The sequence below is a fragment of the Scardinius erythrophthalmus genome, assembly GCF_964197995.2.
Source record: "Scardinius erythrophthalmus genome assembly, chromosome: 25".
Lineage (NCBI taxonomy): Eukaryota > Metazoa > Chordata > Actinopteri > Cypriniformes > Leuciscidae > Scardinius > Scardinius erythrophthalmus.
The window spans coordinates 4,801,484-4,823,332 of NC_138245.1; positions in this window are offsets into that span (position 1 = coordinate 4,801,484).

Here is a 21,849-nt window from a genome sequence, read left to right on the forward strand (position 1 = left end):
AGACTTTTAATAGCTTTTGTTTTCGTTCACATTTTCATTTTTAATGCGTCCTTACAGGACGAGCATAGGCTATAGCTTTTATTTAGGAAGTCAGAATAACGGAGACTGTCGTCATTTTTCACACACTTTTCCACACGAAGCAGTTTGTTTCTTTAGCGCAGTGACAGCCAGCTGAGGCCATTAAAACATGACCTTTTGTCAACGCGATATATTACACACAAAAAATCCTATTATAATAGCCTGTATAAGCAAAACCAAAGAGTATAGAAGTACCAAGAGGCGAAACTCCGTTGCAGTTTTGACAACAATCGCTAGATGGCGCTGCTGTCGCCATTTTGGACTGAACCAACGGCTTTACAACTACCGTATACACAGCATTAACATTATGTCTGGAAATAATTGGAAGGAAACAAAGAGAACAGTGTTCTGCCATCAACTGCAACACTTCTACTGGTACTTCTATACTCTTTGGCAAAACGTAAAAAAAAAAAAGTGATTTAAACGATGCCTGAACTCAAATCTTCCGCATCGCGTTAAAGGGATAGTTCACCCAAAAATGAAAATTATGTTCATCATTTGCTCCAAACCTGTTTGAGTTTCTTTCTTCTGTTGAACACAAAAGAAGATATTTTGAAGAATGTTGGTAATCAAACAGTTGGTGGCAGCCATTGACTTCCATAGTATTTTTTTTTCTATTATGATGGAAGTCAATGGCTGCCATCAACTGTTTGATTACCAACATGCTTTAAGACAAACCATGTGAAAATTCATAAGTTAACACCATTGCTGAGTATTTTCTCCTTGTGAACCAAAGACAGTCTCAAAAACACGCTTTGAAATCGCTGGTGTTTCTGACGTCGCAAACTACCTTGTAACCAATCAAAGCTGGTGTGAGTGAGGGGAGGAGGAGCTAATTTGCATATTTGTTGATCTGCATATACTAAATGAGGCAAGGGTGTAGAGTTACATTCAAGCTACTTTAAGGCATGAATAAATCTTTGTCACTGGAAAAAAAGCGTTTAAATATGTCATGTTGGTGATCAGAGATGAGTTTTAAGGGATACACATAGGGGGCCTTTAAAATATAGCCTAGTCTTTTTTGTTCAACAGAAGAAAGAAACTCATACAGGTTTGGAACAACATGTGGGTGAGTAAATGATGAAAACATTTTCATTTTTGGGTGAACTATCCTTTCGGGTGCTCGCCAAGGGAGACTGATGCAGAGGCAATTGTCATTAGATTTAATTTAGTCTTTGTTTCCACCAACTGGACTGGAATTACAGTTACAAGTAACAGATCATCCTCAGTGTAATCTGTCAAAATGACGGACAGCCCTTTAGAAATCAGTCAGGAACATTCTGTGTTGACGCGACCTCTGGTGACGCAGGACCTGTAACACTACATCGAGCGCTGTCCACATGTAACATACTGTAGAGACTGTTTTCATCGGAATACTTGTGCATGTATGGCCTTAGTTTCGTGATTGATTGGGGTTGTTTTTCTCTTCCTATTTCTGTAGTTATATGTTGGGAATGTTTTATATATATATATATATATTATAATATATTTTAATAATCATTATTTATTTTCATCTGAGGCATTGGCAGCCAACCAGCATATCATGGCCATTATTATTATTATTTATTAATTAAAAATACACATTGTAACATACAAATAAATGAAAACAATTTTATTAATGCAACACACAATAGACCATTTTATTGTTGTAATTTCTTTTGCATGTTTGCTCCCAACAAATTCTATTGTACATGATCTTTGTCATACGGTGGGTTGTGAAATGCTTTGTATTGAAATGCCTTAACTAAATATTAATAAAAAATGAAGTCTTTTCCAAACTCTTGTTCTCTGGAGAATGTATATATAGCTGCTGGTGTTGAAAGGTTTGACTGGAGACTGCGGTCCTGCTGTTCTCCGCTTCTGTCGAGTCGTGCGGGAACACCGTGACGTGTCCAACAGCTCTTCACACATAATGAACACCATCCCGGATCAATTAGAGCTTCAGGAGACGACAAGAGCCGCATTCAGAGAGGCCGAGAAGTGGCAGACTATTCTGAGCCAGTGAGTGAGTAATATTGTCAAGCCACTTTCAGTTTGCTGAGTTTCATTAAAGAACGTCATTGACTAAGCAGAAAACGAGGAGGGGAAAAGGAGAGACTGACAAAAATAGATCATTACTGAAATCATCAACACAAGTACCATGTTGTGTTCCACTGGAGGGATTTCAACTGGTTTTGCATTGGACATACAGTGACAAAAATGTTCACCGTACTACAGCTTAAACCTTAACGTTTATAGCCATGTAAATCCTGACATATGAAATAATAAACTGGACTTGAAATGGAACAGTTTATTGAATCTGTAGAGATTTTTTTTTATGCATATGTGATTTTTATTGAATATACATCAGGCTTTTATGGCTCTTTATATTGTATCGTGATATTGAGAATATAGGGAGCTCATAATAATCCAGAAGGAAAAAAAAAACAGATTTTCCTCGAATCCTAGCTGAGCAAAAATATGCAGTTCATGACATTTATATGGCCAGAATATATGAAATTCTGAAAGCTTGTAATCTTAAAATAAATGCATATCAGTCATCACTCTTTATCTGCCAATAATGTCTAATAGCCAATGATGTTTAAATGCTTAGCTTTATGATCAAAGCTCTATAAACATATAATGCAATGCAATGATGATGATTGAGAGATGAACAAATAAACCTTCTTCGAAAGCCTGACGGATCAGTATTTGATACTCACGATTTTTCAACAACAGCAAAAAAGTATAGATAGGCCTAATATGTAAACCTAATTTGTGAATATTAGTAATAATAAAACCGAACTGATGACCTGAAGGGGCATTTCCAGCAAAGTTTAGATCATTAGCAGCTGTAGAAATGTGCTTATCAAATATGATACAGTAGGAAGTGTTACTTAGGCATTTTTCCTCATTTAAAGTCTCCCTGTGGTGAAAATCAAGCTTTTAATGTGGTTTACGTCTATGTTGTTTTGATATGCTTTAAGACGAACCATGTGCAAATTCATAAGTAGTCTATTTTCTCTTGAAAACAATCTCAAAAACACAGTTTCAAATCGCTGGTGTTTCTGACGTCACAAACTACCTTGTAACCAATCAGATCAACGTGTGATCGTCAACCAGTGGATCTCTGAGCTGAGTGAGTGAGTGGAGGCGGGGCTCATTTACATATTCATAGAACAGTGGCTATACTAAATGAGGCAAGGGTGTAGAGTTACATTCAAGCTACATTAAAAATAAAAAATGTTTAAATATGTCATTTTGGTGATCAAAGATGAGTTTTAAGGGATAAAATTCTTGACTACAGGGACTGTAAAAGTTGATTTACTGCTCTCCTATACAGGCCTATTAGTTTTGTGTTTTGTAATTTGTATTTGTATCATTGTTTTTTTGTTGTTTTTTTTCTGACCCCTGATCAGTGATGAATGACCTCACCTGCTATAGTTAAAAGCTTCTGGTCTGTGTTTTGGTTAATGGCTGTTGTCTACAGCAGTGTGTGTCATCATGAAAAAAGACTGTAAATGAATGGGCTCTGAATGGGCCAGGTTCTGATCTGCATGTAACTTTTTATTACGTCTGGGTTTGAATGAGGAATGGAACTGAGCATCACAGCCTTCACCGTCACTGGCAGTGATTAAGTTAAAGGTCAGTTACTGATGAATTGGCACTTGAATCAATAAGACTGTGAGCTCTGGATGAACGTGTTGTCACGTCTTTCTTTCTCTCTCAGTCCCTTTCCTTAATGAGAGGCTTCTCCTCTGTGACATCTGTGGGACTCGAGCATCTGTCAGAGCCTCAGATCTGATCTGAGAACAGGCACCTGCACCCACACAATTACCAGCACGTTCTCCTATTGACTCTGAGTAAACTGTGTCGTAGCTGACAGATGAATCCAGACCAGTGTGTCCCATTACTTTCAATGTCTTGAGGGATGACAGCGGCCATTTTAATATTTTTTTAGGCTACTGCATTTAAATTGATGTTAATTTACAGACTTTGTTGATGTTATTTCTATTTTTTATCTTAGACTAATTGCATTTTAATCATACAGTAGGCTAGGTATCCCAGGGTTGAACTTGTGATTAGGACCTAGGCTATTTATGATGATGGAAAAGAAAGGTAAATGAAACATGAACTGAGAAATTTCCCTGAAACATTAAAATAATAATAATAATAATGTTTGGTCAGTAAAAAGGAGGTGCACTTCGGAAAATGTATATTATCAAAATCATCAGATATTATATTTATATTGTTGGTCTCTTATTCCATATGAAGTTTGGAAATTTAGCAACCTGGAAACCTAATTATGATTATCAAGGGATAAATATTAAACAAACACTGAAACAAAATAGACAACATATTTCGTAAAACATCGTAGAGAGCAGATTTCATTCATATTTGCACAAATACAAATAGCAACAGATCCCACTGTGCACTGTAAAAAGTGAATAGTTGGATCAACTTAAAAAATTTACTTCAATTGGTAACACCTAAATAAATTAAGTTTTCTCAACTTAAATTATCGTGGAAAAACGTGATAATTTAAGTTGAGAAAACTTAATTTATTTAGGTGTTACCAATTGAAGTAATTTTTTTAAGTTGATCCAACTATTCACTTTTTACAGTGTGGTTGTCCAGCGCTGAAGCACATTGGTTTGGAGATGACCAGCGCCTCCTGGTGGACAGTTGATGTTAACACACTGCTGTGGAGCAAGAAGATGTCAATCTAAAGAACTTTTTAATTATTTTTATATGAAAAGGAAAACTAGAGCTGATGTTTATAGAAGAGCAGAAGAATATTAACTCTAAAGAATATAAATAACTATATGTTCAATCAAACCAAAGAACATGTTTCCTCTCTTTATTTAGTGCAGATTCATTTTACATAAATAAAGAGTTGTGATATTTATTATAATGTGTTTGTGTGCTAAATTGCTTTATTTAAAAGTTTAAGTATATTATTGTATTTAAAAGTTGTTGATCATGTTCTGTTAATGTTGATAACCTGTACATGATGAACAAATACAGTAATCTAATAATTTGCAGTTTGATGGCTTTCAAAAAAAAAAAAAAAAAAAAAGTAAACTGGCAATAATTACTAATTTTATCCTCAGGGGGAAAAATCTAGATGTACTGTTTATGGACATTCCAGCACTCCTTCGTCGTCCAGTCTTCAGTGTCACATGATCCTTCAGAAATCATTCTAATGTGCTAATTTTTGTGCAGACTAATGCTAATAAATTAGGCTACATTTAAAAATTAAAATAAAATTTCTATTTTAATATATAACTGTAATATTGGAAAAAATATCAAGTTATTGCAGCCTTGGTGCAATAAAAAAAAAAGCATTAAAAAAAATGAAGGTTTGTTTTTTTAAATCCATCTGTGTGATGTTAAATACAGACACTTTATGATTGTGCAGTACAAAATGTATATATTATACGTAGACCGAAGTCATTAAATTGAAAATGAAACAATTTCAATACATTTTAACAAGAACAACATGAACAAAAACAAGTGAGTGAACACAAACATTCATTAGCATAAGCACAAATAACAAAAAAATAAAAATAATAATGCCAAATAACTATAACAAAACTGATTCGCTGAACTGATTACTGATTTATTTACATGATTTATAATGATACTATTATAATGATAATATCATTAATGTTTCCAGAGTAAAAATGTGAAGGTAGGCTACAAGAAAGAAGATCATCCTCTCTGAGGTGAGGTGAGGTAAGAAAGGTGTCCTCAATCTGTCACTCCAAACACTTCTACCTCCTGTTCCACGGCTCATCTGGATTTAACAGAAATAAATTAACAGATTAAAATCTTTGTGTTTGGATTTTTCTGGAGGAAAAAGGCTGACTATTGTGTGTGTGTGTGTGTGTGTGCGTGTGTGTGTGTGTGTGTGTGTCTTGTACAGTGATCTTTGTGAGGAGCGGTTCGAGTTTTAGACGATCATGCAAGGTAACGTCAATACTGTTGTTCATCATTCATGGCACATGAATATTTCTGGTTAATAATTTAAATGAAAACACTGAGACCTTGCTGCAGGAACTGGTGTTTCTCAACAGCTGTCAGTGGTGCGCTGACATCTGTGTGCAGCTCAGCTTCCTCCTCCTTCAAACACTTCTCTGACATTACATTCACTGGAAACTGTCCCACTGACCTCAGGTGTTAGTGTGGCCTTTCAAAGCCCACAAGCATAATGCATATTACCTAATAATGAGTTGATTGACATTTTAATGATCTGCAACAAAATACAGATAACTTTGGCGAGATTGAATTACTACTGCTTTAAAGACTACTCATTTCTATCCCACCTTTGAAACCTGCTGCTCTAAAGAGAAATGTGAGCACTGTGGAGAATCTGGAGCTGGATAGATCTGACCCAGCATTTGTGCATTCATTTTATTATTATTATTATTTTCAGGGTTCGAATTATGATTTCATCTTTGTGGGGGTCTCTTTAACTTCATTTATACTATTGTAATTCTCTTCCCATTGATGCAACAATAAATCAGTTATTCGGTTTCAAAGTAAGAGATTATTTATACACTCACCTAAAGGATTATTAGGAACACCTGTTCAATTTCTCATTAATGCAATTATCTAATCAACCAATCACATGGCAGTTGCTTCAATGCATTTCGGGGTGTGGTCCTGGTCAAGACGATCTCCTGAACTCCAAACTGAATGTCAGAATGGGAAAGAAAGGTGATTTAAGAAATTTTGAGCGTGGCATGGTTGTTGGTGCCAGACGGGCCGGTCTGAGTATTTCACAATCTGCTCAGTTACTGGGATTTTCACGCACAACCATTTCTGGGGTTTACAAAGAATGGTGTGAAAAGGGAAAAACATCCAGTATGCGGCAGTCCTGTGGGCGAAAATGCCTTGTTGATGCTAGAGGTCAGAGGAGAATGGGCCGACTGAGTCAAGCTGATAGAAGAGCAACTTTGACTGAAATAACCACTCGTTACAACCGAGGTATGCAGCAAAGCATTTGTGAAGCCACAACACGCACAACCTTGAGGCGGATGGGCTACAACAGCAGAAGACCCCACCGGGTACCACTCATCTCCACTACAAATAGGAAAAAGAGGCTACAATTTGCACGAGCTCACCAAAATTGGACAGTTGAAGACTGGAAAAATGTTGCCTGGTCTGATGAGTCTCGATTTCTGTTGAGACATTCAGATGGTAGAGTCAGAATTTGGCGTAAACAGAATGAGAACATGGATCCATCATGCCTTGTTACCACTGTGCAGGCTGGTGGTGGTGGTGGTGTAATGGTGTGGGGGATGTTTTCTTGGCACACTTTAGGCCCCTCTGTGCCAATTGGGCATCGTTTAAATGCCACGGCCTACCTGAGCATTGTTTCTGACCATGTCCATCCCTTTATGACCACCATGTATTTTGGCAGTGTGGGCCGGTGCAAGTCCTGCTGGCAAATGAAGTCAGCATCTCCATAAAGCTTGTCTGCTGAAGGAAGCATGAAGTGCTCTGAACATGTCCTGGTAGACGGCTGCGTTTGAGTGGACAGCACCAACACCAGCCAATGACATGGCTCCCCAAACCAACACAGACTGTGGAAACTTCACACTGGACTTCAAGCATCTTGGATTGTGTGCCTCTCCATTCTTCCTCCAGACTCTGGGACCTTGGTTTCCAAATGAGATGCAAAATTTGCTCTCATCAGAAAAGAGGACTTTGGTCCACTGTGCTTTATTAAATCTAGAGTCAACGCAGCCGTCTACCAGGACATGTTCAGAGCACTTCATGCTTCCTCCATTTTCCAGCAGGATTTGCACCGGCCCACACTGCCAAAATAACCAAAACCTGGTTCAATGACCATGGTATCACTGTGTAATTACTGTGTGATTTCATGTAATATTCTAATTTTCTGAGATTTTGATTTTGTGGTTTTCACAAGCTGTAAGCCATAATCATCAAAATTATAACAAATAAAGGCTTGAGATATCTCACTTTGCATGTAATGAGTCTATAATATACAAGTTTCACTTTTTTAACGGAATTACTGAAATAAATCAACTTTTTGATGATATTCTAATTATATGACCAGCACCTGTATATAAATGATTTCTTGTTGCAATCGTTGCATCAAGGAAAATTACAATTAATATACAATTAATATTTATATATTACTATGAACGTGTAAATATATTATGTATATATGGAATGAATGAAGTATAAGTAAGCCTATATTTCATGTCAATTAATGATCTTTTATAATTTTGTTGTTAACACTTTTAATTGGGTTTATATAATCCCTCTATATTTGTGACAACCTTGCAATTGATCATACTTGAGTCACACAGACTTCAACATTCTGCATGCAAAACACAACAATGGTAACAATTAGCCTATATTTTATTTAAAGTAAATGATCAAGTACTCTCTTTTTAGTTACTAGAACTCTTGTGTAAGTGACCTATACTAACTAAGCATTTGTCAGTACCACATACTATTCCTATTTCACCTACTTGTTTTATTTAAAGCAACAACATGGAACTTTTCCTCTGCGGTCGCCCTACAGGTTGGAAGCGGAATTGTCCATTACCGCTGTCGTAAAATGATTTACGGTTACTGTATATGAAGCATGCAGGTTTTTTTCATATGGGCAATGATAATATTATTAATCTTCCCCCTTTCATAATTTATACATGTTTAGTAGACTAAACATTTAACCTCAAACATTTGCGATTTGCATGTCGATTGCAATGCTCAAATCTGAACGAGAATGATAGCGATAGCATCCTAACCATCTAAAACTACCATGTTAGTGTTTACTAGCTACCAGATTGATAATTCGCTCATCTACTAGCTGATCCATGAAGATAAATAAATGGAGGACCAGATAGTTTCCGTAACGTAGCCAGGCAGACAACAGATTAGAAAAACTAAAGATAGTATGCAAGCAATTTACAGTTACTTACTAGTTCAACAGCATGACGGCCAAGTCAGCATCGGTCTGGTAACACTCCTCCTCCATTAGCTCACGCCAGCGAGCAAACGCTCGACCAATATTGATCCTCGTCCTGCCTTTCAGTTTATCACTCTCCCTTTTCCTCTTCCGACTCTACTCCGACAAAACCTTGGACTTATTACGTTTCGCTGCTGCTTCAGCCATGACGAAAACAGAAGTACGAAAACAAACGCGCTGGTTGGCCACATTTGAGGAAGTGGTGGGCAAAGTGACGTATGCCGTAAAGCAGTCGAATTTTGTAGTTCTTTTTGAGCGCTGGTTACTACCTGCACCCCGAAGTTACAGTGCCAGTAAAAGCGATACAGACCCCGTCAGGCTCTGGCAGACGTCTCATTCAACCTATTGTAAGTCGATGTACTATCACAAGGGTCTTGGAAATATATTATGAAGGTTGAAAAGTTACATGTTGTTACTTTAAAGGGGAAATGAAGCATGACAAATGTAAACATATAAAAGAAAAAAAAGAAAAACCGCTATATCTTTTGCTGCCAGGGCGCTGCCATTGTGTGCAGTATTCTAAAGTGTGACGTCACGGGGTTGGTTGGCTTTAATAAACCTGGCTGAATGTATTAATATCACGACGTCAAACTGTCTACACCACGGAGTTTTGACCGCGATTCGCGAACAACTAATGAAGTCTAACATATGTTATATACAGCAGATGGACTCTGACACGGTGGGCATCGCATTACAACAGCCACACGCGCTGCAACTTACCAACCCGCTCTTCGCCCAAAACCACCACCGGCTGTTCGACATAACAACGTAACTTACCACTGCTCGGTTCCCACGCCGTATCGGCTCAAATGCATATATTAATACATGCTAACTTACATGGTGTTGTTGACAAGAGACATGAATATGATGGCAGACATCGCGAACAATGTTTCCATGTGCAGTTTGTTAACATAACGTTAACGTTAGACGTCGTCTTTTTGTCTGGTACTAATAAACTCCACTAAAGTTAGCTAAACACTAAGTTAGTGTTAGCTAGTTCATGCTTACAGCTGTTAGCTAATAATGACTGTACCTAACGATAGTTGTTCGCGGTCAAAACTCCGTGGTGTAGACAGTTTGACGTCGTGATATTAATACATTCAGCCAGGTTTATTAAAGCCAACCAACCCCGTGACGTCACACTTTAGAATACTGCACACAATGGCAGCGCCCTGGCAGCAAAAGATATAACGGTTTTTCTTTTTTTTCTTTTATATGTTTACATTTGTCATGTTTCTTATATAATTGTTGATTAAAGTGGAAATCCATCTTGTAAATCATGTAAACTTGATTGACTGCTTCATTTCCCCTTTAAGGCAATCGGTTGCATGCTTTTTTTAAGTAAGCCCAACTATAATTCGATTTTACAGTGTACGGGCACGAGTAAGTGCGGTGCCAAGTTTGACGCTGTTTGGATGAGAAATGCCAAATATATCGTTAAATATATCATTTTTAGAAGGTTGTGGTTTAAAATTAAACATTCTGACATAATGAGTTGTGGTTTAAAAATAAACAATAAACAATCACTCTCGGATGTTAACTGAATCTGTAAGTCACGCTGTTTACTTCCTAATATATTATTTCATTCTGGTGCGCTTAACATTATTGCTACTGTTTAATAGTAGCCTATGCTAAGTCTCTTTCACGGCCATCATTTGTAGTAAATGCTAATATATTACTGTGTCATGTGCGCTGAAGTTAGCCTGTAACTATATGTGATGTTTAGATAGTTGCCCTGCCTATTCAACAGGATAGCTATGCAGGCTTAAACGAGGTTCACTATCCTCTTACCGATCGAGACGGCAAATCCCCATCATGGCGTGTCCGTTTTTATTTCGGCTCCAATGTTAACAGGTTAATGTTAGTTAGAGCTTGCACACTACCTGCGTGACACCCGCATCTCGCCGAAAACGCGTCCATGCTATAGCATTTCTATAGAAACTGAACCGACTATTTTTCACGCGAGATGCAAGCGCGTTGGAAGCGTTTCCAGACAAAATAGAATAGAAAAATATGTTTAGATGCCATTTTAACACGAAGGCCTACATATTAATAAATGACATTTTGATTTTTGGAGGTTTTGACGTAAATGCGGATATAGTTGTAATTTGAAAAAAAAAATGTAGGCCTATCGATATTCAAATGAAATATTCTGCAGCCTGTTTTGTCAATACTGCCGACGTAGTCTTTGCTGTATCAATATAGGCTATATATTTATTTTTAACATGACTTATAGGCCTCCACAACTCTCTCCCCATATTTCGAACAAGGGTCCAAATCCCGAGATGGTAGGCTACCCTCATTGTACCTCACTGTAACGTTACCTCACTGAACCTCATTGTACCTCACTGTAACGTTACCTCACTGAACCTCATTGTACCTCACTGTAACGTTACCTCACTGAACCTCATTGTACCTCACTGTAACGTTACCTCATTGAACCTCACTGAACCTCATTGAACCTCACTGAATGTCACCTACTGTAGCAGCAGCAGCGCCGCATCAGACACGCTTCTGGTGTGCAAAGACATAGAAAACAGCAGCCAAATTAATTATACTAGTTATAATAAAAGCCGCATTATATAACTATTTTTTTAATCTCATATAGCCTACCAGCTGACAGGGCTCTCAGCATTAGGTGAGATTTTTTTTCTTGAGAAAAATTAACATGTAACGTTATTGATATTGAATCAGCATCAGAATCAAATCACAAGATTTGAATTGAAATCGTGAAATTTGTGTCAAGCAAATATAAAAACAGTATAGTCATTGTAGATGTAAACATTGTAACTTGTCACTAAAATTCAGTTTAATTACCAAATTGACAATCATAATACACTTATTGTTATGCAAGGCTTTTTTTACATCCTGTTTTCCCCTCATTCATTATGCTGATGTCTTCAGATCTGTAAATTGCAACATTAAGCTTATTTTGTTGTCAACAGACTTGAGCAAATGACAGGATCAGCTATTGTGACATCTACAAGATATAGGTAAGTTTCATATAAAAAAAAAACATCTGTGATAAACCATGTTTCACATAAAAACTAAGACAATTAACCAAAAAAGTTGTCATTTTGGTGTTTTATTTAGTGGTACTTGCAAATTTGTACAATTTTATATCTATTTATTCTTTCATTTTTATTCTTACATTGTTTACATTTGGTATTTTTTAATAGTTTTTTTAATGAGAGGTAAGATAAATGTAAGAATTTAAATACGTTTATGAAATTCTTAGAAATAAAAGAGACAGAGTTTGTGAATTAGTAAACACTTTGCAATTCATTTACTTAAAAGTTACTTTACTAGATGGAAAGGTGAACATAAATACTTGTAAATTGGTATAACAACATAATTTAATCTCGCTTTTGAAAGATTTTTAATGCAGTTATCATTCTTTTACTAATGTGCACATCAATTCACAAATAAATGCTGGAATATTCCCATCAGCTACAGGTGAAGACGAGCATCAAACCATCAGGAAGAGCTGAAATCTGCAAAGACAGAGTTTATTGAAGGGCCGTGAGAACATGAGTGATCCAGAACACTGCAGAGTGAAACACACTAAAGAACAAAGAGGTTGGTGTTTACTCCTGATTCATCATTAGTGAGGCTGAAGAACATTAAGGGGTGTGAAATGCTCATTTTCACTCAATCTCCTGTTAATCTTGAGTACCTATAGAGTAATATTGCATCCTTCATATCTCCAAAAAGTCTTTTGTTTTATTATATTTTTAATTGAAAGATAGGCTGTACCGAGTCTTTCCGGAAAAAAACGAGCGGCTGGGGGCGGGCCGTGTGGGCGAAGCTAAAGCTGTGCTTACCCACCTAGCTAACAACACACAGAGACATTTGTTCAACAGTTTTACTCACCGTTCCAACGCACGACCGCGAACCTTTATCATTGTGACTGCTCGATCCTTAAGCATTAGACGATCTGCAAATCCGTCGATCTGGGCTTTGTTTATAAAACAATCATCGTCGAAATGCAGGGAACAACAGTCTTACACAACTCCATTTATGCTCAGGAAAACAAATTCCATCCACGGGTTCCTTAACGCTGGGTTCTTTGGGAATCTGTGCAGGGTTGTCTTGCCCTGGGAACCAAAAACACACTTCTTTGGTGACATTGACTTCCCAAAAGCCGGGCAGGGCGCTTTGATGGCGAACTGCTTTCGCTCTCTTGCTCTGGTCTACGAGTGCGCACGCGCCTGCACCCGCGATCTTACCGTAGAAGTGCCCTTAGAACCCATATAAGGAAATTCCGCTCTATCTTACGAAAGACAGAGCCATACTCGAAAAAAACTTTCCGAAACTTGTGACAAACCGGAAGGAGTATTTTTGGAACAGAAATACTCCTTCAAACGTACAACTTAGTTTTTGAAACTTTGTCCATGTTTAGCATGGGAATCCAACTCTTTACCAGTGTAAAAAACTCAGTATGCATGAAATAGCATTTCACCCCCCTTATATAGGTTATAAAGCAGTTTATCAGATTTAGTGTTTGTAGTAGAAAAAAACTAAAGAGTTGTGAAAAAACAGTTAAACCAATAAGTAATATAGGGGACACTTTATATGTGCATTGGTACAAAATAGGATCTGAAACTCAAATGTTTTTTGATTTTCTTTGATAAACATTCACATTGATTGTCAACATCAGATCAGAAGACCAAACTAAATATGATATAAGCTGTTTGATTTTGCATTTATTTGATATCTTGTTCACAATTTTTGTTACCCTGCAACTAGAATTTGGGACATACCTAAATACACTTTACAACCATGACACTGATTTTTCGGGGGGGGGGGGGGGGGGGTTAAAAAAATCATAATGGTGTAAATTAAGCAAAACCTGTTTTATAATTTCTGATAAAGTTGTATGCATGTAGCCAAATTTTCATGTTGCGACAATTGCTGAAACTTTTATCATGGTATATGGTATTTTCTCAACACACAAAAAATGTAATACTATAACAGGTTTTATAACTTTTCTTCTTATAGCAAAAATAACTCTAAACATATAAATACAATAAAGCAGTACACAAAAAATATAAAGTAAACAAATCTTTCAAACAGATTAAAGTGCAAAAGAATTAGAAAGAACAGTATCGCTTTACAATAAGATCTTATTAGTTAATGTTAGTTAGTGCCTTAACTAACATGAACAATGATCAATATAGTTACATTTGTTACAGAAGTTATTAGGGTTGAGCCGATAGACAATGTCATCGTCCATTGCAATGGCTGACAAGACATCACGATGTTGAGCCAGCATCGCGCTATGGCTGGCACTGAGCCAAAGACGGATGAGCTCAACGCTTGTCATATCACAACTATTCAGTGTTTTTAACCACATAATGTTTATTTTAGGTTTCAGACATTTAAATACATATAATTTATTGCAAAACAATACATTTATAGTTTGTAAAATACACAAATGGTTGGTGTCTATGGAAGCTGCTCAATAACAATGCATTCAAATATATTTGCCGACGTGCTCAACATCGTGATGTCTTGTCAGCCATTGCAATGGACGATGGCATCGTCTATCTGCCCAACCCTACAATGGCTAACTAATTGTTAATTTTAAATGAGTAAGTATTTACAACATTTTTATTAAAATAAATGTAATATTTATCTGACAGACTGTCAGAACTGTATTACTGTTGTAGTTTTAAAATGTTAATATTATTTTAGATAATTGTGCAGTTGATCTAATATATGCTACAGAAACATGGGACTTTTAACTATCATTTCAGATGTGATGCTGGAGAATGAGGAGAGTGAAGAGGAGGAGAAACATGACAGTATTTCTTCACTGAAAAGAAGAGACAAGAAATGTTTCACCTGCCATCAGTGTGGAAAGAGTTTCACACGCAAAGAAAGTCTCAAGATTCACATGAGGATCCACACTGGAGAGAAACCGTTCACATGTGATCAGTGTGGGAAGAGTTTCACACATAAATGCTCCTTTAAGAATCACATGAGGATCCACACTGGAGAGAAACCTTTCACATGTGATCAGTGCGGGAAGAGTTTCACACAAAAATGCTCCTTTAAGAATCACATAAGGATCCACACTGGAGAGAAACCATTCACATGTGATCAGTGTGGAAAGAGTTTCAAACATAAATTGTCCTTTAAGATTCACATGATGATCCACACTGGAGAGAAACCGTTCACATGTGATCAGTGTGGGAAGAGTTTCACACATAAATTGTCCTTTAAGATTCACATGATGATCCACACTGGAGAGAAACCGTTCACATGTGATCAGTGTGGGAAGAGTTTCACACAAAAATGCTCCTTTAAGAATCACATGAGGATCCACACTGGAGAGAAACCGTTCACATGTGATCAGTGTGGGAAGAGTTTCGCAATACATTTTTCCTTTAAGAATCACATGAGGATCCACACTGAAGAGAAACCGTTCATATGTGATCAGTGTGGGAAGAGTTTCACACATAAATTGTCCTTTAAGATTCACATGATGATCCACACTGGAGAGAAACCGTTCACATGTGATCAGTGTGGGAAGAGTTTCACACATAAATGCTCCTTTAAGAATCACATGAGGATCCACACTGGAGAGAATCCATTCACATGTGATCAGTGTGGGAAGAGTTTCACACAAAAATGCTCCTTTAAGAATCACATGATGATCCACACTGGAGAGAAACCGTTCACATGTGATCAGTGTGGGAAGAGTTTCGCAATACATTTTTCCTTTAAGAATCACATGAGGATCCACACTGGAGAGAAACCGTTCATATGTGATCAGTGTGGGAAGAGTTTCACACATAAATTGTCCTTTAAGATTCACATGATGATCCACACTGGAGAGAAACCGTTCACATGTGATCAGTGTGGGAAGAGTTTCACACATAAATGCTCCTTTAAGAATCACATGAGGATCCACACTGGAGAGAAACCGTTCACATGTGATCAGTGTGGGAAGAGTTTCACACAAAAATGCTCCTTTAAGAATCACATGAGGATCCACACTGGAGAGAAACCGTTCACATGTGATCAGTGTGGGAAGAGTTTCGCAATACATTTTTCCTTTAAGAATCACATGAGGATCCACACTGGAGAGAAACCGTTCATATGTGATCAGTGTGGGAAGAGTTTCACACATAAATTGTCCTTTAAGATTCACATGATGATCCACACTGGAGAGAAACCGTTCACATGTGATCAGTGTGGGAAGAGTTTCACACATAAATGCTCCTTTAAGAATCACATGAGGATCCACACTGGAGAGAATCCATTCACATGTGATCAGTGTGGGAAGAGTTTCACACAAAAATGCTCCTTTAAGAATCACATGAGGATCCACACTGGAGAGAAACCGTTCACATGTGATCAGTGTGGGAAGAGTTTCGCAATACATTTTTCCTTTAAGAATCACATGAGGATCCACACTGGAGAGAAACCGTTCATATGTGATCAGTGTGGGAAGAGTTTCACACAAAAATGCTCCTTTAAGAATCACATGAGGATCCACACTGGAGAGAAACCGTTCACATGTGATCAGTGTGGGAAGAGTTTCGCAATACATTTTTCCTTTAAGAATCACATGAGGATCCACACTGGAGAGAAACCGTTCATATGTGATCAGTGTGGGAAAATGTTTTTCAGGGCTTCAAACCTGAAGACACACATGCTAGTTCATACACAGGAGAAACCACATTCATGTTCTTTGTGTGGAAAGAGTTTTTCACGTCTGCAGAATTTAAAAGTTCATCAGAAAATACATACTGGTGAAAAAGCTTTTGTGTGCTTTGAGTGTGGGAAGCCTTTTATTAGAGCTTCAACTTTGAAAGAGCACCAGAGAATTCACACTGGAGAGAAACCTTACAAGTGTTCACACTGCGACAAGAGATTCAGTCATTCAGGATCCCTGAAAACACACGAGAGGATCCACACTGGAGAGAAACTGTATGACTGCACTGCATGTGAGAAGAGTTTCAGTCATTCATCTTCTCTACACAGTCATACAAAAAACAATCACAGCAAGTAGTTCCTCAAAAATCTTTTCAACAGCCTCCTAAGACTGTAACTTGATAAATAAATTCATTACAATAACCTTTGACCATTATCCAGACTTTTTCTTGAATCTACAAAAGTGGTCTTCATCTTTAGCCACCACCACTTGTCACAATGAAAAACAAGCCATCCAATGAATGCGGTTTCTGGTGAGTGGTATGGAAGAACTCACATTTCTGGGTCAGACTGCCGAAACTCCTCACAGCTCATCTCCCCTTACAGATCTTATACATTTAGAGGGCAGTTTGTAAATGTTTTAAAAGTAAAGAACTTGACCGAATTCTGCCCTCTAAATGTATAAGATCTTAACTGCCTGTAGCATGGGAGTGGCCTCGTAGAGCAGCGAAGCAAGTGCATTCTGGGAGTTGTTGTCTTTCATCCACATAAGCCAAAAATACATTTTCTGGCTTTTCTCAGTCTAGAAAGCTCCAAATTCAAAAATAATTTCACATTTCTTCTACATAAATGACCCATTTTAAATACACATTCATCTTTCCAGAGGTGAAGTATCCCTTAAGACTTCAATCTTTTGACCTGGTTTTTATTTCTTATTCTTTCTCAGACGGAAACTTTAATATCGTCATATTAAACACATCGGACCTCATTTTTAAGTCAGCCTGGTTGTTATTCATCAGTGGAGACATTTTTTAAAAAAAATTATCCAGTCCTTATATTTGGATAGTTAGCCGATGCTAGGCTAGCGCGAGTCAAGGGTAGATGTTAGCCAGCCATTAAAAAACGTTTTACCCACTCCACAGTGCACCAAACGCAAATCAATTATAACACTAGACTATCGATGCAAATGTACGTTGAGAGAATAATGTTAGAAATCAAACTTACCTTTCATCACATTGCATTAGTTATAATTTGTTCCCTGTAATCATAAGCCTTGTCTACAGCAGCAGCGGAGTGATATTGATTACCTAGGCAACCGAGTGAGCCGGTACACACATGTACTGCACACACTGTAGTGCGCTTCTTTTCTGTGTTTACTTTTTGCCGCATTACTAACTGGAGCAAAGTAAAATTCCGCAGCTGCTGAGAAACTAGTTCCTTTGGGATCATTGAGATGAAAGGTAAGTTTGATTTCTAACATTATTCTCTCAACGTACATTTGCATCGATAGTCTAGTGTTATAATTGATTTGCGTTTGGTGCACTGTGGAGTGGGTAAAACGGTTTTTAATGGCTGGCTAACATCTACCCTTGACTCGCGCTAGCCTAGCATCGGCTAACTATCCAAATATAAGGACTGGATAATTGTTTTAAAAAAATGTCTCCACTGATGAATAACAACCAGGCTGACTTAAAAATGAGGTCCGATGTCAAAAATCCCGAACCACCCCTTTAATAGCAGACATTTCTGTCACTTTATTAATTAGCAGGTTTGCGGCGCACGTGACCTACAATCCAGGGACGTCCTCATCAGCAGGGGCGGTACTTCCGTCTACATCCAGCGTGACCTTTCCAACGTGATTACGTAATGCCTGGCGCGTCGCAGACCAGCACTAGACGAACAATTGTGGTTAAAAATTATATACTTTTTTTTTTTTTTTTTTAATGGCAGATCGTTTCGCTAGATAAGACCCTATTCCTCAGTTGTGATCGTGCAGAGCCCTTTGAAGCACTTCAAAGCCCTTTGAAACTGCATTGATTTGCATTGTGTGGAGAAAAATCCTGAAATGATTTCCTCAAAAAACTTAATTTCTTTTCCACCAAAGAAAGAAAGGGGTGAGGAAATTATGAGGAAATTTTCATTTTGAGGTGAACTAATCCTTTAAAGTGCACCTATTATGCCCCTTTTCACAAGATGTAAAATAAGTCTCTGATGTCCCCAGAGTGTATATGTGAAGTTTTAGCTCAAAATACCCAACACATATTTTTTACAGCATGTTTAAATTGTCACTTTTTGGGGCTCAGAAAAATGCACCGTTTTAGTGTGTATTCCTTTAAATGCTAATGAGCTGTTGCTGCCGGCACAGAGGGCGGAGCCTCACAAGCTTGCTCAGTAGCAGGACAATCTCATCGGATAATATAAAAACAGAAACTCTCAGTAGCGGTGTTCATTTCGACCCAGAGTCGGACAATAATGCCTACAGAGTCAGAGAATATATATGCTGTATGGAAACAGAACAGTGTTTATATGAGTCCACACTCAGAGTGTTATAAGTAACACTGAAGCAGTGTTAAAGTTAATGAGATAATTAAGTGATTAATTGAGTGATGATTGAGCATTATTGAAGACACCTGATTAACAAGCAGAATCACTGAAGGAGAAAACTGTGATTGGTATATGTTACCATTATGGTGATCAGTATTTGATTTAGTTGGGTTGTTGACCCTTAAGTCATTAACTTTAGATTTTGTTTGGCTGCTGTGTCAACCCAATCAACTGTCAGCTTTGCCTCACAGAAATAAATTATATTTTAAAATATATTAAAATAGAAAACCATTATTTTAGATTGTAATAATATTTTTTCTGTATATTTGATCAAACTAGATGTACCGCATCGCGGTACAAAATATGACCGCTGCTTAGGCCTGCACTGGCTTTCCACAAAAATAAATGACGTGGAGTAATTTGGCTGTATTGCGTGTTTACGTATATACCTAAAAAAAGTAATAGTATGTGCATGTCTGTCTGTGTGTGTGTGTGTGTGTGTATGTGTGTGTGTTTGTGTGTGTCTGTGCGTGTATGTATGTGTGCGCGTGTGTGTTTGTGTGTGTGTGTCTGTGCATGTGGATTTGTATGTGTGTGTATGGGTGTGTGTCTGTGCGTGTGGATGTCAGTGTGTGTGCATGCTTGCGTTTGTTTGTATTCCTGCATGTGTGTGTGACAGTATCATCCTAAACCAGCAACCCTTCGCTCAACAGCACCATCTACAGGCCGATGAGTGTACAGTCACTAAATGTGCACATAAATGAATTTATTTTATACCCCCCCATGGATGAAATTCTACAAAACTTAGCAGAGGATACCCCCAGAGGATGTCAAGTTAATCATACACATGAAATATGGTGCAGTTCTGAACATCTCCACTGAAGATAGGGGCGATTAAAGCAGAATAATATTGCATTTTCATTTTTTTATGGGAGGGGCGCAAATCACAAATGAGTGATTATGGGCTAGGTTGATGTGGGCCCTTAAGAGCAACATACCATAAAAATTTCTTCATCCTCGGTGCCACGGTTCAGGTAGTTATTTAGAAAAAACTGCATTTTTTTGGGTTTGGGGGTGCCCAGCGCAGGGGGGGGGGGAGTGGCCCCCGCGGACCAAACGAAATTTTTCCGTAGAAGTCTAGTGGGGCTACATGCCCACCAAATTTCATGTTCCCCGGTGTTTCGGTGTCCCTGGTATCGTTGACGAAAAATTTACGGGGGCCCCAGCGCGGGGGGGGGGGGGGAGTGGCCCCCGGGGACCAAACGAAATTTTTCCGTAAAAGTCTAGTAGACCAACATACCATAAAAAATTCTTCATCCTCGGTGCCACGGTTCAGGTAGTTATTTAGGAAAAACTGTATTTTTTTGGGTTTGGGGGGGCCCAGCGCGGGGGGGGATTGGCCCCCGGGGACCAAACGAAATTTTTCCTTAGAAGTCTAGTGGGGCTACATGCCCACCAAATTTCATGTTCCCCGGTGCTTCGGTGTCCCTGGTATCGTTGACGAAAAATTTACGGGGGCCCCAGCGCGGGGGGGGGAAGTGGCCCCTGGGGACCAAAAGAAATTTTTCCGTAAAAGTCTAGTAGACCAACATACCATAATTTCTTCATCCTCGGTGCCACGTTTCAGGTAGTTATTTAGGAAAAACTGCATTTTTTTGGTTTTGGGGGGGCCCAGCGCGGGGGGGGGAGTGGCCCCCGGGGACCAAACGAAATTTTTCCGTAGAAGTCTAGTGGGGCTACATACCCACCAAATTTCATGTTCCCCGGTGCTTCGGTGTCCCTGGTATCGTTGACGAAAAATTTACGGGGGCCCCAGCGCGGGGGGGGGGTGGAGTGGCCCCCGGGGACCAAACGAAATTTTTCCGTAAAAGTCTAGTAGACCAACATACCATAAAAATTTCTTCATCCTCGGTGCCACGGTTCAGGTAGTTATTTAGGAAAAACTGCATTTTTTGGGGTTTTGGGGGGCCCAGCGCGGAGGGGGAGTGGCCCCCGGGGACCAAACGAAATTTTTCCGTAGAAGTCTAGTGGGGCTACATGCCCACCAAATTTCATGTTCCCCGGTGCTTCGGTGTCCCTGGTATCGTTGACGAAAAATTCAGTAAGGTGACGAAAAAAAAAAAAAAAAAAAACTTTGACAATCCCTATATGACCGCTTTCGCTAGCTACGCTAGCGGCGGTCATAAATAAATGCAGGCTTGATGAGCGTAAGAGACTTCTTTCATGGCATATTTTTTTTGCTTCCATGAAAGTTGTAAGAACTAAATAAAGTACTATATCATTTGTGATTTGAAACTGTATGTGATGCTTGGGATTATTTTTTTGCCCCAGGATTACACCTTTTATTCAGTACAGTTTATTACAACTGTACTAGGGCGTTGGCATTATGTGCTGTAGGGACTATTTTACACCAGGGTTTCCCTTTATACAGTACAGCTTATAGCGACTGTACTGGGGCATTAGGACCCACTCAGGCCTCAGGTTGATCAGACCTGTGGCCTCTCTAACACCTCTTCCAGCAACTGCCCAGTCTCCAGGAGATCTTCCATCCAGATGAAGACTAGGATCAACCC